This window comes from Toxotes jaculatrix, chromosome 10 (genome assembly GCF_017976425.1).
Source record: "Toxotes jaculatrix isolate fToxJac2 chromosome 10, fToxJac2.pri, whole genome shotgun sequence".
NCBI lineage: Eukaryota > Metazoa > Chordata > Actinopteri > Toxotidae > Toxotes > Toxotes jaculatrix.
The window spans coordinates 13041893-13056813 of record NC_054403.1 but is presented as its reverse complement, the minus strand read 5'-3'; the positions used below and the strand labels follow the sequence as shown (position 1 = coordinate 13056813).

The 14921-nt window shown below is 38.7% G+C and overlaps 1 long non-coding RNA gene across 1 annotated transcript; it reads right to left on the bottom strand.

Annotated features, from left to right (window-relative positions):
- Positions 1 to 465: 465 nt before the first annotated feature.
- On the bottom strand, positions 466 to 14665 carry LOC121188060. Its single transcript, XR_005894680.1, has 4 exons — positions 14651 to 14665; positions 8356 to 8437; positions 1239 to 1271; positions 466 to 1083 (listed from the first exon to the last, which is right to left on the bottom strand). It is a non-coding gene; the product is annotated as an uncharacterized LOC121188060 (long non-coding RNA).
- Between the last annotated feature and the right edge of the window lie 256 nt (positions 14666 to 14921).

Sequence of the window (14921 nt, the reverse complement as noted above, 5' to 3'; positions counted from 1 at the left end):
GACCTTCGTTGTCATGGTAACAGTGATATTTATGCAGTCAAAGCTGTCATAACAGTCATGGTTTCTTTAAGGTTAGGCACAAAAACTAGGTATAGGAAAAGATATTGTTAGGATGAAAACAAGTGCTTCCTTGATGTTAGAGGACCCTCATCGTCATGGTTACAATAACAAACATGCCCTTAAGGTTGTGGAAAGGTCGTGGATAAAATAAACAAGGCTTACTATCAGTTTCACACAGGAAATTAACAGTGGCCCCCTATATTGAAAGTCCTGTGTTCTGTGGACTCCATCCATCGACACCAACATCCTCCAACACAAACTTAGTCGCTCTTCCTCCTTTTCTCCCGTCATAGTTACTTTGACCACTAGAGGTCACCTAACAATAAAATGTAGCTATGGGTCGTAATCGTACACAGATGACCTACGGGCTCATTTCTTTTTTTACAGGAGGACAGAGTGAGTTAAAGAGAGCCAGTTGATTTATTACAACTCCTTTCAAGTCAGACATAGATAGAAAACTACTGCAAATACCTGCCTGGAGCATAAATCAGCAGCGTAAACTAACACTACTGAAGGCTTTAGCTACGGGATACACTTTACTGCCACATGTTGTCAAAGGTTAAATCGAGTCTCATCTGAAAAGACATTTAAACGTATGTTTATGATGTTTTTGTAGTATTTTTTTCTCCAGAGTAAACACCGGGATGTATGACATCTCACGGGGACTAAAAATGCCTCTCAAACACTGCCACTGTTTAATGTTATGTCACTTCTCACATCACAGCTGGTGTCCCTGCCACGTTGGAGTCAGGTTCGGAGAAGGAATCTGTACTTAGAGTAATTTACCTACTGAAGGCATTTCAAGAATTTTCACACACATCACACACACACACACACACACACACACACATTTCTTTTTCCTCTTGTCTACAAAGTACATCATCCATCTTAAGGCAATGATCCCTGTTTATTGGATTCATATGGGGAACCTAAACAAAGACGGGAAGGAAACACACTGTCCGCAATGGGCCGACACAATGGGGAGCTGAAGAGGGGGCACCGAGTCAGAGGGAAAAAATTCACCTGAGAGGGCAGATGTGACATTACAGGGGTCAACGGACTTTCTGTCACGTTTAGAATAGATGTAAAGACATTTATTACATTTCAATAAAGCGCCTAAAGTACCGGTTTTAGGTTTTTTGTTACAAACTGGGTCTTATCATCAGTATTTTACTCACCAACTCCTTTTGGGGACATTTACAACATGGAGTCTGTTAAGGAAAGAAAAACAAGTGGTCAGATCACCAAACACATAAAAAAAAAATCCCAGTTTATTGCAGTTATATAAGCCACTTATTTGCAAGTGAATACAGACATGAACACATCAAAAATGTCCATTAAAATGATTCACTGCATCATAAAACTGTGTGCAGCTGCAGCAAGTATGGTATTGTGGGTCAATCAGAGAGCAAGAGCTAATGTACATGTAACATGGACAGCATGAGAAATAATTTTAACTTTAATCATTCTGAGGTTAAGGGTTTATTCTTGACCTCTGAAAGAGCAGCTGACGAAGAAATATTATCCAAAAGTACATTTAGTCATATCACATGTTCTTCATAAAAATTGGCAACATGGACATTAACATAAACCAGAAGTCCTCGAAGTGTTGGAAATTAGAATATCTACATTTCTATGTAAACTACATCTACTCATTAAGATCATGGGGTTTGCTTCTAAATGGTCCTTGAGTTGAGCCTGTTTTTTTGAGAATTTATGTTTTTGTTCAAATTGTTTAGATAAAAATGATTTTGTTTGAACAATTCTTCTGTAGCTGTAGTGACCCCACATCTCAACAATGAAGGTTGAGAGTAAAATACAATCAAAACAAATTGGAAAGTTACGCGTAGAAAAAAAAAAAGGACAGTTTTAGAAAATGACTTTATTTGGTAATGTTTTTGTTATTTACATTAAAAATAGCATCCAACAGCTATTTTATTTGTTGCAGACATCTCTGCATCTCTGTACAAGACTTAAAATAGTTCTAAAAATACATTTAGTGATACAAAATGATTTAAAACTTGTCTTTCAGCCAAGAGTAAAGGCTACTTTGGTGAGACTCTCTAACAAACCATCTGTGCATGGTGGGTCTCTTTCTCTCTCTCTTTCTCTCCCCCCTCCTCCTCACTGTCTGGTTCATGGGTTTCTAGTAAAGTCTATCAGCCCGAACTCAGACATGAATGTGACCAATCAGTGAAATTACTCCCCAGGTTACGTAATCGACCTCTCATCTCCGCTGCATTATGCTGCACCCTGTAGACAGGGCAAAAACATGGAGGCACTTCTTTATAATCACACTGCAATCTCCTTGGAGACACTGTAGCTGCAACTGTGCAGCTCACTTGGCCGGGGGTCTGGTGGGACCGCCTGAGTTTCTCACAGACGCCTGTGGCATTTCAATTAAGCAAAGACAAATACTTCCACTCTAGACACAATGGCAACTTAAAGAAAGAACAAAGATTTAAAATACGCTTCCTGTTCGAAACTAAGATGTTTTTTTTTTTTAACTGACACAAATGGATATACATTTTTTTACTTCATATCATCTAAACCAGAGAGAATGTCACCCCCACAGCACAATTTAAGTGATATATCCCTGTCATGTGTGGCATCCAGGTTCACTCTACACACTCTGTTTATGGCTTCAGATATTAAAAAGTTATTACAAGAGAAGATATTTAGACAAATTGCTGGCTGTTCACTCAACAACAATTTAATTTGTCTTACAAGCTTGAAATCCCCAGAGATATAAACATCTTGTGCTCCCAATTTCTTACATCTGTCGAAACTACACTTTGCTATGTTTTTTTTCACCCCCTTCCTCATAATAAACACTGCTGCCAATAGGAGCAGAGAGGGAGTGCCTGTGAATGAAGGATGATATTGTACGAGCTTCCATTGTATCGCTGTTTATTCTGGCTCAGGTCGGTGGATTTCAAAAGAGCAGTGTTTATACTGAGAGGCTGCAGTAAGTCTTGTCTGTGACTCATCAATAGGGCCTATAAACACAGGTCTTATGGTTACACGGTGTGTTTCTGCTGAGAACATTTTGGACTGGAGGTTCGGGTTTGGGGGCGAAGCTCATGAAATGTTCTTATGAATAAGACTATTCAAAATATCCCTTTTCATCACAGCTATTGTGTTATTGACAGGTTTGTTACCAGAAGGTTTGATAAAGCGAGAAAAACTGGTGCTGATATTTTCATATAACCACCTCTGTGATCTTTTTTTTTGGTCTTTTATTGTGGTGAAAAATGATATAGCACTAGACATTAGTTGTTTTAAACATCAATAAATCATGTGGGGAAATGGGGTGTTTGAAGAGAGTGAACAGCATAATGTTTACTGTAAATGCAAAAAAAAGAGAAAATAGAAAAAGTTAGTTTAAGTAGAGTTGCAGCAGGACAAAATGAGCCACATCCTGATAAATGGTCATTTGGTTTGTAACTATTTAATATGATAATCATTATGTGTGTAAATGCAAAATGATTCATAAACTGTTAATGTTTAATTAATGCACTTGTCAATGCTTGTGTTTAAATTATGTATTAAAAACTTCTCATTTGTTTAACGTTAGATTTCATTAAATGCTGAATTATCATACTTCACCCAGTATCTGACAGTATATTCTAAATGGTTTACTTCTCAATTATGATGTTTACAATCTCTTAAAATGTTCAAATAAACAAAAACATTAAAAAAAAAACCTTTTGTCTATTACCATTAGCATTAATAAAAGATCTTTTTTTTTAAAATCATGAACCACTGACAGCAGTTTCCTTTGTTCATTTGGTGGCACCCCGTGTACACAACACATGGCTTTGAAAACCCTAATGAGAGGAAAATGGAAACAGAGAAAAACTCAACCACTTTGTGTTCAGAACCTTTAAATACACCATACAATCATCATTTGATCTCATCTAGAGATTATCAGAGCTGGAGGCAGCTTTACCCAGGAGGGGACTGAAGGGAACATCCATGATATTGATGTTTGATATTCTTTGAAAAGCTTCTAAGCCTCAAAATCTGCTGCGTTCCCTGACGTACACAGCCATGTGGAGCGAGGCTCATAAGTCACACTCCACACGTGACAGAGTTGAACAACTTTAATTTTTTATGTATTTAAATTGATTGTCACAGCACATTAAAAAACATGAAAGTGGCCGTACATAATGAGGGCACGTACTTAGTATTATTTCTGGGGATTTTAATGACATGTCCTACAATTACAGATAATGTGCACATGGTATTTTTCTAAGTTTTATTTTGATGTTCTTTAAAGTCTCTATCCTTAAATGTAACTGTTTTAGGGGAAAAACAAAGTAAAAGCATTAGTATGAAATTAGAGCTGAAATATAAATGTGGTTAGTAGTTACATCATTATGCCAGATAATGAATAACAGAAACAGTGTCCTGTTTCCTGTCTACCAGGAAAAACTACTGTATGTGGTGGTGACCTGAAGTCTCTAACACTGATAACTACATCGGCCTCAAAAATCCAGTACTGGACTCCAATTTCCGTCCATCACAAAGGGAGATAAAAATTTACAAAAAACATAACCATTAAATTAATGAATATACTGTTAAATAAATGTTTAATCTAGGTGAGGTTACTCTGGGGGAATGTGGACTCATAATTCAAGTGTTTCTAAATTCCTGGCTACGACATAGCTGTTAGTGACAATTATCATAACATATGACAGATACTTCCTAGAATAAATATATTTCTAAACATATAATTTTAGACAGGTTTCACTGTGCTGGATCTTCAGATATCTCAATGACGAGCAGCAGAACGGTTAGGCCGCCTGTGATATAACCCCAGCGGCCCTGGTTCGATTGTCGTACGTCATACATCTCTCCTTCATCCTGTTTCCTGTCTGCCTCTTTACTATCAACAGCACAATCAAGGTGAGAATGACCTGAAATATATAACTGAAAAAGTAATTGGTTGTTTGCACCTATTTGTTCTACAAAAACACAGCCATCACACTGACTGATGCCTGGTGTAAAAACAAAGGCACATGGAAGTTAACTGACTAGCAAGTGTATGCAGTAGACGGAGCTCCACTGGTCTGAATGCTGTATTTAATCTTTTTGAAAGCACACTCACGTACACTGCATTCTGGGAAATGACAAAATGTAAAAATGTTCTACATATTTTTCTAGCTGACAAGCCTTCATTTTTAAAGCTGATAGAGTCTGACTGTGATAAGGTAATGCTGCAAATCTGTGGCCCTCTTGCTGTCAAAGCAACGCACAACAGAGCTGAATATGACTGATGATTTAGTGAGGCGCACGGGCCTGGGAACGGCTCTCCTGAATACTCTGTGAGTCTGGGTAGAAGAAGCAAAGTGGGAAAAAAAAAAACACAACACAAATGCTTGTCTGCACTATTTCCTGTAATGACAGTAATTAAAACAGAGAGAAGATAGCAGCTCTGCTCCCAAATGGCATGCTGGCACATTTTAATGTCCTTTGTGGGTGTGTATGTGTATGTGTGTGTGGGGAGTTAACTAATGCAAGGCCTCAAGTAATAGCCCTGAGGTGTTAATGGCTTTGGGGTGCAGCGTGAGGACTGTCAGACGGATGGATGGCAACAGAGGAATCTCTAATTCAAAACTGTTTCTTTGTCAATCTTTCATACACCAACGCAGCCAAAAAAATGGCTTTAGAAATCAAAAATCTAATGAATAACATGCAGCACTTCATTGCCCACTAATGTCCCCCCCCCCCCCCTGACTATTATGTGTTTTCTCCCAATTTGCTCTACTAAGCACTTCCTTCTGTGGCAAGTTCACACAGCGTTCAGTTGGGCTTTTCCTGTTGTTCTGTGGACATGGAGATATTTTCATTAATTAAATTTGTTTGGACTCATAGATTAAACAATAAAAGTAAATGGATATAATTGGGTCCATTGACTTGCTACAAGTCTGGCTCACTTTTCATGTGGTGAGTGGGCACTTCAGTTATGAGAGAAGTGGAAACAGCACAGCTCATTAAATATCAGTTGCTCCCAGTGGAAATCTCTCATTTCTTGGCTTCCCATTTTATTGTGAGTGTACACATTGGGGTTTTTTTTAAATTATGACAACAGCCCAACAAGCTCCTCATTGTAATAAAATGCTCTTTTGTTTTATTCCAGTTTCATATGGGACAGCTATCAGACACACACTGACTCTACACTTTTTAATGCATCCTTGATGACATCCTCCATCACTACTGACACTTATCTTCACAATGTGGAGCACATGATCACATCACATCAGTGTGGTGCCACGCCGTCATTCTTATTGTGACAGCAGAGCTCTAACCCTTCATACTTAATTGTGGTGCTCTTTCTACAACATCATCATCATTTTTTCATCTTGTCCCACAAAACATTTCAGAACGCCCCATAGGAAGTGCCATTTTGCGCCTGCAAAAGCCTGCTTTCACCAAAGGAACTCATCCAGGCGCCCAGGAACCATTTTAAGAACACAGGAACCTTATGTAAACCCACATTTTCTTGTGTATTGACCAGAAGAATTCGGTCTTTGTTTAATTCCTCTGCCACAGTTCTTGGCCCTGAAAAAAACATCCTTTCTACCTTCTGATGGCCCTGGAACTATGAGGGTGGAATCTGCTGTGCTGAACGTTGCCCACTTGTCAAACACAAACCTTCTGGTTGCAACAACTTTGACAGAGCTTCAGTCTCACTGTAAGCAAATACTGGGTGCCACTAAAATCAGTATGAGGAAGGGAGGGGAGAACATTTCTTGTGATGTAATTAAAAACAAAGTTTCTGTTTTAGTTACAGTTCCTTCACGTCCTGGAACTATTTGGTCACAAAGGGACAGTGGAGAAAGCTGCAGCCGCCCACAGGATCAGCAGCAAGTTCGTTGTGTACAGAAAATTAAGAGGGCTGCAGTTGTGAGGAACAAGGTTAAAGTGCAGTCTCTCATATGCAGACAGCAACATAGTTCAGGCTTCCAAAGACATCATGCTGCACAACATCTGGACACTTTTTACACACAGACACACTGATTTTCACTTTGTTTATATTATTTTTCTAATGACACACATTCCTTCTTTCTATGCTAAATGTATCTGTATACTGAACACATTTTTAAAGAGCTCACAGAATGGTGCTGACAACAGGTCATTTGTCTGTTTTTTAATTGAGTTAGTACAGCTCTGTATCATTATATTGTAGATTCATATTACTGTCACTGTTAGGTTCACCTGGTGATAGTCACAGAAATAAGAAAAATATGCTGTCAAAATGCCGCTTGTCATTTTGCTTAGCCACAAAAAAAGTCTTTGCTGTGTTTAGAATTTAACTTTAATTGCTTCTCAGCATTGCCGTTTTTTTCCCTGTAAGGAGTTTACATGGTATATTATAGATGGTCTAAATCTCTGACAACTTTCACTGCCTGCATGCCAAGTTAAACTTAGCCTGTGGTGGTCTTGGATGACCCACTGCTCTTAGAAATCCAAGAAAACTATAAAGCTTGCATCTTTCTATCTTAAGAGCAACCTTCAGCCCACTGAGTTACTGCTTTAAATGTTAAACCTCTTTCTAATATTGATTGGGTGCCTGTGACAGTCTGTACTGGTTAGAATACTGTAGAGAGAAAGATTTAATATATTTTTCTGTATGTATGTCACAGTGAAAAGTCTTTACTATACACAAAATGATTGAACTGCTAAACATTTAATGACAAATACTCTCAATTGTGCAGCAACGTCACTTGACGTAGCAAAAACCATAATATTCAACATACACAATCTGATACTGGTGTCTAACGTTATGTATAATTTCACCCTGATAATAAAACTAAAATAATCAGCAAAGAAGCTACACAAAAGAACACAGAACAAAAAAAATACAAGACAACATGACAGACAAGTGTTCATAAAACCAAAATACTTATAACACTGGCAGGTACATTTAGTATATTACAGCAGATGTTTTATGTTGTTCGGATGCTTTATGTTTGGAGTCATATATTTATAGAATATTGATTGTGTGGACTGTGGGTTTTATTAAAACCTACCATTTACCCATATGTTAGTTACATAAGCTACTTTTTCTTCCTCTATATTTCTGTTCCTATACTTTTTGAATGTGAGTCATGCTTTTATCTTATTCCTTAAAATGACAAAAGTGAAGTTAACTATGTATATTTTTATTTGTGTATTAAGTATAATACGAATGATACACATACTGTTCACTGTAGGTGCACTGTTGGATTCAAAATTGGATTCAACAGTCAAAGAATATGTAACAATCTCAACTCAAGATACACTTACTAGCTTATTTCCGGAGTTTTCAGCCACATGGTATAGTCTTCAGTGGAGTTTGCCAGACCAGTGCCGCCAGGGTTGAGAGGTGCTGAGAAAGACATCATAGCAGCTATTAAGCACATCAACAAATCAGTCTCTATGACAACAGACAAAATCCAACTGATTACGACACTGTGACATGGTTGAAAGATCTGGAAATTAGGTGGACTGCACCTTTTCTAAGTGAGCACCTAAAGGTTGTTTTGTCTAATTATACAATGTTTTACACAATGCACCGATTCAGAAGGCCACATAAACAGCATTTTTACATTTTCATATTCCTGTAAAAAAAAAATTTAAAAAAATTGTGAACTGTATGTACCATGCCAGCGCTGTCTGTTTACATAAATGATCGCTGTGGATTACAGCAGCCGTACAAAATGGTAGAGACAAATTGACTGAGACAGCTGTGGAAAAAATTCTGTTCACTGATTGCCAAAATCTAGAGGCACATTCTTGCTCAGTATATTTGGGGAGACAAACTCCAAATATAAACCTCTCTTGGGGGGGAGCACATGACACATATGCACGTACAGTCATCATCTCCTCCTTTAATAGTGCAACCTGACAACCACAACACAAGAACATGCAGCAAGAGGAGCTAACTTTTTTTTTGGGACTGTGGGATTGTAGTAGTTTGTTTCCAGGATTACAAGCTGCAGACATGAAACAGACATTCCAGTGTAGCAAATGGAGGAATAAGTAGAGCACGTTCTGTGTTTGTCTTTGAGGAATGTACACTGCCGAGGCACCGACTTCCTGATCAGAGGCTTTTGACAGCTGAAACATCTAAAAAAAAATGTTAATGCACAACAATCTCCTATCCACTATATTTGGTCTAAAAGTATCAATGTAAATGAACAGTGTTGGAAGAGGAATTCAGAACCTTTATTCAAGTCATAAAACCATGTACAAATACTGTTAGAAGTAAAAGCACAGAAATATTACCATCCATATATACTTAAAGTATACCAAAATTAAAAGTACTCATCATGTATAATGGTCCATTTCACAATAATACACTATTGGATTATAATTACTGATTCATAAGGTGTAAAACTCACTTAAATGTTGCAGCTGGTTAGTACAGGGCTAATTTGTTTTATATACGGGTGGATACAAAGTGGAAATACTTTAAGTAATCACAAGTACATGAAACCTGTACAATGCAGTACAGTACCTGGGTATATGTACTTAGGTACTCTCTACCACTGCACATAAAATAAGATAAATGCAATCTGATTTTTGCTGTGAGTCTCTAGTTTTTCACAGGGAGCTTATAAATGTTCATTTATAAAGAAATTCAGTACCAGCAGGGACATGTCACAGATAAGTACTGTCTATTTCCAAAATACACACTTCATTTTTGCTTTTAGAGAAATAATTTTGCACCAGCTAAACTCAAATATTGCTGCACAACTATGATGCTTGATTCTTAAATGTTAAAAAAAAAAAAAAAAAAGTCTGAAAAACTCAGAGATCAACATCTACTTTTAATCTTTCCTTTGATAGATGGCCGCTAATCTAGCATTCCAATTTGACAGTGTTTGTCTGCCATGTACAGTCCTGTATCTGTCGTTAGCCAGCTTTCACAGAGTTTAAGAACAGGCCGGCTGGCATCTTGTTCCAAAACAAGTGCCGCTCTCTTTCAGCTTGTACAAACTGAAATAGAACCACTTCATTCGCCAAGTACATTTTACACACACCAAGGGACTGATTCTCTGCAACTCGGTGTAACTAGTACAAGTAATGGTCAGTCGTTTACTGGCGCCTGAGAACCAGATTAAAGGCCAAGGCCTTGGCCAAGGGTAAGCTCCGCTGACTCAACAGCATCTGAAGCAAATTCAAGGGCTTTCAGTGGCTGAAACTGACAGATCTAAATTTGCCCACCACCAACTTGAAACAGTTGGTTCTCAGAGTCAAAATTACTGACAAAAGAAAAACATATTAAAACATATTCTCAGCTGGTATCCAGCTAAATAAATATTTCTATTTCTTAGATGCCTACCTTCATCCCAGTGCAATTTCAGGGGCAGATTCCTGTGCACAATTAGTCCTGATGAAAACTGTTGACTGCTAAGTTTACCAGATGAATCTTAAATGTAATTTTTCAAAGCTGTGTGCACCACAAATGAAATTTCACTCACCTCCACTGCACCGGGGTCAAAGCATGAATGTTAGAGACTGGTATCTTAAAACCTGGTCAAATAAAACCAACTATAAATCCTAAGCATCAGCATGGCTAGATACCTCTAAAGATAAAATATTAAGCACGTCAGCCCCAAGGTGGTAAATGATTAAGTACGACCTCAGAAGAAGGTACAGTGGGTACGGAAAGTATTCAGAGCCCCTTAAATTTTTCACTCTTTGTTATATTGCAGTCATTTGCTAAAGTCAATTTGCTAAAAATTTGCTAAAAAACACTAAATTTTTGAAATTTTTGCAGATTTATTAAAAAAGAAAAACTGAAATATCACACGGCCATAAGTATTCAGACCCTTTGCTCAGTATTTAGTAGAAGCACCCTTTTGAGCTAATACAGCCATGAGTCTTTTTGGGAATGATTTAAGTTTTTCACACCTGGATTTGGGGATCCTCTGCCATTCCTCCTTGCAGATCCTCCCACATCTGTCAGGTTGGATGGTGAACGTTGGTGGACAGCCATTTTCAGGTCTCTTCAGAGATGCTCAATTGGCTTTAAGTCAGGGCTCTGGCTGGGTCATTCAAGAACAGTCACGGAGTTGTCCTGAAGCCACTCCTTCGTTATTTTAGCTGTGTGCTTAGGGTCATTGTCTTGATGGAAGGTGAACCTTCAGCCCAGTCTGAGGTCCTGAGCACTATGGAGAAGGTTTTCGTCCAGGATGTCCCTGTACTTGGCCACAAACATCTTTCCTTCGATTGCAACTAATCGTCCTGTCCCTGCAGCTGAAAAACAGCCCCACAGCATGATGCTGCCACCACCATGCTTCGCTGTTGGGACTGTATTGGACAGGTGATGAGCAGTGCCTGGTTTTCTCCACACATACTGCTTAGAACAGAGGTGTCCAAACTGTTCCACAAAGGGCCGTGTGGCTGCAGGTTTTTGTTCCAACCAATGACGAGCGCGCAGTTTGACCAATCAACTGTCTGAAGACTGAGATCAGTTGATTAAATGAGTCAAGTCTGGTGTGCTGCTGCTTGGTTGGAACAAAAAGCTTAGAATTAAGGCCAAAAAGTTCTCTCTTGGTCTCATCAGACCAGAGAATATTATTTCTCACCATCTTGGAGTCCTTCAGGTGTGTCTTAGCAAACTCCATGCCACTCTGCCGTAAAGCCCCGACTGGTGGAGGGCTGCAGTGATGGTTGACTTTCTAGAACTTTCTCCCATCTCCTGACTGCATCTCTGGAGCTCAGCCACAGTGATCTTTGGGTTCTTCTTTACCTCTCTCACCAAGGCTCTTCTACCCCGATTGCTCAGTTTGGCCGGACGTCCAGCTCTAGGAAGGGTTCTGGTCGTCCCAAATGTCTTCCATTTTAGGATTATGGAGGCCACCTCTTAGGAACCTTAAGTGCAGCAGAATTTTTTTGTGACCTTGGCCAGATCTGTGCCTTGCCACAATTCTGTCTCTGAGCTCTTCAGGCAGTTCCTTTGACCTCATGGTTCTCATTTGCTCTGACATGCACTGTGAGCTGTAAGGTCTTATATAGACAGGTGTGTGGCCTTCCTAATCAAGTCCAATCAGTAGAATCCAACACAGCTGGACTCCAATGAAGGTGAAGAACCATCTCAAGGATACTGTGTGATATTTCAGTTTTTCTTTTTTTATAAATCTGCAAAAATTTCAACAATTTCGTGTTTCTCTGTAAATATGAGGTGCTGTGTGTACATTAATGAGGGAAAAATGAACTTAAATGATTTTATCAAATGGCTGCAATATAACAAAGAGTGAAAAATTTAAGGGGATCTGAATACTTTACGTACCCACTGTATGTGGATTAAGCTATACCACATTTGGTTTGAGTAGCTGTTCAGATGTAGAACCTCATCACAGTGGAACCATGCAGTACCAACTCTATGGCTACATACATCTTTATGAGGACAGTCCTGTTCAGTTTGAATACAAAGCTCTCTTAGAAAAGGTCAGAGACATAGTGGACTGCCGTTATACTTCAAAACAATAAAATTATGCCATAGATAAATTGTTTGTACCCAACACAAGAGGAAACAAATTGCAGATCCTGATTCTGCTGGCATGTGTTCTTTTAAACTCACAGCCAATACAAAGGCAATATCTGGATTTACAAAAGTCTCATTATGACGTCATTACAGTATTTTTGATATTTTCTCCCAGCACCCATAAGCCTGATGAGATGGAGGCCTGTCTGCACAAAATGAGATAATGATGTGGAACACTTCCTTTAAGACTCAAGAAGTCAGAGATCGAAGTGGTAGCAGCTTTAAACACAAAGCTGTCAACACATGAGTTACTATTTCAGATTCTCAGCTTTATGGGAGAGTAGGGTCTAATACGAATTCCAAATCAGCTTTATGGCATACCTCCTCTGGGCCATAAACTGTGAGAAAAGTAAAGTAAAACAGTAAAAACTGTTTTTTATAAGAAAGAAGGATCTGAACAAGTCATTTAAGTGTTATTATAATACTGTTTTTTGTTTTTTTTTAAATCAAGCAATTATCTTCAAATCAAGTTTCATGTGGTTTTTCTTCTCAACCATTTCTCCAAGAAGCTCTGCTGTGAATCACAAAGCATGCAACTCTTTTCTACATCAGTCAGACTGTAACACAGAAATCTTGTATACAGAAAGTGGAAGAAATTAGCAATAAACGGGATGGTGTTTGTTTTGGTCTTCCAAAACAAATTGGTTTTCCTTCCTCACTGCTGCAACATAGAAATGATGGGTCAGTGCTGCATTCTCTATAAGCAGGCTGTTTACACAGGCCTGCATGTTTCTGTGCTTTTATGGCCCACATTAATCACTCATTATGTACTTCTAGGGCCTTCTGTGACCTTACATTGTTGAACCAAATGAGGGGAGTGCAGGCAAGAAAACAAAAAAAGCCTCCTGCTGTACTTTGTCCTAATTTCACACAGCCAATGCCGGTGCTTAAAGGGTCATTCCAGTTGGGAGTCAGTGACGGTCACCTTTGAGTGCCCTAGTTCATTTCCAACCACAAAACTACACCAAAGGGGACTCAGTGGAGATTAAAACTCCTGTTGTTCTGCCACCTTTGTTGTCCAGGCCTCTGTAGGCAACAGGGAAACAAAGAGTCACAGTCATTCACTCCACGTTTTTCATTTCTACTGTTTACTGAAAACTTTCTTATTCATACAAAATCTTTAGTTAAGAATAACATTTGGGTTGTCAGGTTGTTAAAAAGTTCTCTCACTGCAGGTTGTTTAGCCCCTCCAGCTTGTCTTTTGCTTTGTCTTTTTTTTAATCATCACTGAAGAGTGAATAAAATGTCATAGTGGAACACATATAAAGTAGAGATATTTCACAACCTGGTGAAGCCAGTCTTTATGTTTCTCTGCATTGTGTGTTGATCTTAAATGGCAGGAAGGGGAGCAACATTGGGTCAATACTCTCTACTGGCACATCACATGCACAAAAACTGTGAGCTCTCTCTCTGTGTGTGACCTCAGGTTCAAAGCCAGCTCCCTCCTGCACACCCAGCGAAGGCTTTTTTCCCTATCACAAACAATCAGCATGACATTAACACATTCAAGTTTCAAACAAAATTAATAATTAAAATTCCTGTTAACCCATGCACTTTGAATTACAATGATAGTAAAAAAAAAAAAAAAGTTGATACGACAAACTTTTCCACTTTCATACTTAGCCTAAACAAAAACAAGGCCAAGTCCCCAGACCGCACATAAGTAGAAACAGTCAACACACACTTGAACGTACACACCTCCGTGCCTGTTAAAAATATTCTCAAAACACAAAAACTGTGCGCTCTGTGTGTGTGGCTTCGGTTCCAAAGCAAACTCCATTAACAACAAAATCAATAAAATAAAGCTACTGAGAACAAACTGTGGTTGAACATGGCGAACTTTAAGCTAGCTAAACGGCTACAGAAAAATATTAGCCCGCTCAAAACCTGTAACGAAAATCTCTCCTTAAAGTGAACATACTGCAATCAAACATTTACTGAGTGCAGCGCAGTCAATATAAAACAAGGCTACATCATTACACATCATTTATATGCCTGGAGCAAGTTTGAAAAACATATTTTTCAGAGACACTTCGCACGTCTTACCTCCTGCATAGCCAGAGTCGGCTTTGACCCGCGCTCACGTGAACGCGCCTACGTATATACGCTGACTGCAACGCACACACACGCAGTCGTAAACGCGCAGGCGCACAAGTTTCTTGATCAAAACACACAGGTGGAAATAAAGGTAAACTGACATAACCACAACCAAATAACCATAATAACCTGTTACACTGGCAACCCAAAACGTTTTCCTCTTAAAGGTGTAATCCAACAATTTAGTAGCACAATTCCACAAAGTATAACCTACAAGAGG